Source organism: Anomaloglossus baeobatrachus, unplaced genomic scaffold (assembly GCF_048569485.1).
Source record: "Anomaloglossus baeobatrachus isolate aAnoBae1 unplaced genomic scaffold, aAnoBae1.hap1 Scaffold_3725, whole genome shotgun sequence".
Classification (NCBI taxonomy): domain Eukaryota; kingdom Metazoa; phylum Chordata; class Amphibia; order Anura; family Aromobatidae; genus Anomaloglossus; species Anomaloglossus baeobatrachus.
The window spans coordinates 22,501-25,000 of NW_027443072.1; positions in this window are offsets into that span (position 1 = coordinate 22,501).

Below are 2,500 nucleotides of genomic sequence, written 5' to 3' on the forward strand. Positions count from 1 at the left end.
GCGACCGGGGAGAGACTCGGAAGTCTCCCCGGATGCTTCGGCCTGGCCGTGTCGGCGTCGCCCTACCGGCTTAGTCCTCCGCCCGCTCTCGCGCCCGTACCTCTACGGACTTTTTGTCTGCTTTTCTTTTCGCCTCCCGTGGCTTTTGCAGCGGCGGTCCCAGCTGCCGACGGGACGGGGAAGGGGGGAAGCTGAGCGCGTGGGGGGCCCCCTTTCTTTTTACCTCCGCCCTGGGTTTCTCGCCCTCGCTCCCTTTTCGGCCGGGTTCTCCGTCGGGACCCTCGGTTCCCTTCTCGTTCTCTACTCTCGCGCTTCTCCCCCTTCTCCGAGCCGCCTCGGGGAGGACGGTCGGGAAGCGCGGAAGGCGTACGCGGGCCCCGGTGGGGACGCCCCCACACACCCTTCGCTCGCGAGGGACCCGCGCCGCACCCTCCGCGCCTCCGTCGTCTCCTCCCCGTAGGGGGTAGGGGCTCGGGACAGACCGGGGGTAAGAAAAAAAGGGATAGCCCGGCGGCGGAGTGGAAACGCCAACCGCCGCGGCCGCTTTCCCGCTGGGAAGCTCTCGTGAGAAAAAAGGCCGCCCTCGGAGAAGATCTTTGTGCTTCCCGGCACGGGGAGCGATTCGGACGACGGGCCCCCTCGCGCGACCCCCCCCCCGCCGGTAGACGGCCGGGAAGTCGCGGGGTAGGTCCCCGCCGTTCGCCCGTGCGGGTCGTCGGACCGCTTTTCGACGCTCGGGTCGTTTCAAACTCGCCACCGCGAGGCCGCCCGCCTCCTCGGGAGGGCGGGGGCGGCCGGCGCGCTCGCGCCACCGTAAGGAGGGTGAAACCCCGGGTGTGGGGGAGGAAGGGGCCGCTCGCCTGTGACCGGCGCGGGCTCCAGAGCCCGGGCCGAGCGTGCGGCGCCACCTCCCCGCCCGGGAGCGCTTCGCCAAATCGATCGGAAGAGGACGACGCTGGGCCAGAAGGGAAGGGGGTCTTTCGGACCGGAACCTTCATCCCAGGGCCCGCCGGATGGCTGCGTACGTCGTGGGGGCGCTCTGACTCCGGGCCCCGCGCCTGGCAAACTCCCCACCGGGAGCTGCGGGAGAGGCCAGAGCGCGTACCCGCAACCGGAAGGGGTCCCCGAGCCGCAGTTCGCGCATCGCTCGGAGTACCGGTTCGTCGAGGGGAGCGTTCGAAGTCTGGAGAGGCGCTCTTCTCTCACATATATCTCCCGGAGGCGTGGGATGAAGTGTCTTTGGGCGGTTGGGAGCCCCCCCCGCGTAAGCCGGGTCGGTCCCGCCAACTACCCGCCCCCCTGGAACTGCCGGGCGGACGCGGCAGGCAAATTCGACCCCATCCCGGTTCTACGGATTTTTTTGCTCCTTTGGCTCCCCCTCTGGCCGCTTTGGGGTACTGCAACCGAGGACCTGCCGAAACGCGTGGAACTGCCCGTCGGATTCGAGTTAAGAGGCGTCAACCGTGGAAGTCTGAACGGTCTGAAAAATTTTCTAAGTCCCAAGGACTCTCCGGCGTGATTCTCTGGAGCCCTTTTCGGCTTGCGAGGCTGCCCGACGCCCCTCCCGGATGATGGAAGTCTGACGGAATTTTTTTTTTTGACCGATTTCTCCCAACTGCCGGGGAACATTGGGAGAGATTGTCTGGAGCCCCGCTCGGGCTCCCGAGGGCCCCGACACCCCCCCGGATGATGGAAGTCTGACGGAATTTTTTTTTTTGACCGATTTCTCCCAACTGCCGGGGAACATTGGGAGAGATCGTCTGGAGCCCCGCTCGGGCTCCCGAGGGCCCCGACACCCCCCCGGATGATGGAAGTCTGACGGAATTTTTTTTTTTGACCGATTTCTCCCAACTGCCGGGGAACATTGGGAGAGATTGTCTGGAGCCCCGCTCGGGCTCCCGAGGGCCCCGACACCCCCCCGGATGATGGAAGTCTGACGGAATTTTTTTTTTTGACCGATTTCTCCCAACTGCCGGGGAACATTGGGAGAGATCGTCTGGAGCCCCGCTCGGGCTCCCGAGGGCCCCGACACCCCCCCGGATGATGGAAGTCTGACGGAATTTTTTTTTTTGACCGATTTCTCCCAACTGCCGGGGAACATTGGGAGAGATTGTCTGGAGCCCCGCTCGGGCTCCCGAGGGCCCCGACACCCCCCCGGATGATGGAAGTCTGACGGAATTTTTTTTTTTGACCGATTTCTCCCAACTGCCGGGGAACATTGGGAGAGATTGTCTGGAGCCCCGCTCGGGCCCCCGAGGGCCCCGACACCCCCGGAAAATCATGGAAGTAGGAAAATTTCGATTTTTCGTCTAAGTCCCAAGGACTCTCAGGCGAGATTGTATGGAGCCCCGCTCGGGCCCCCGGGGCCCCGTCACCTCCGGAAGTCCGCGGGGGCCTGAAACTTTCCAGTTTTCATCCAGGCGCCGAGGGCAGTAGGGCGAGAGCGCCCGGGGCCCCTCGGGCCCCCGGGGCCCCGTCACCTCCGGAAGGTCGCGGGGGC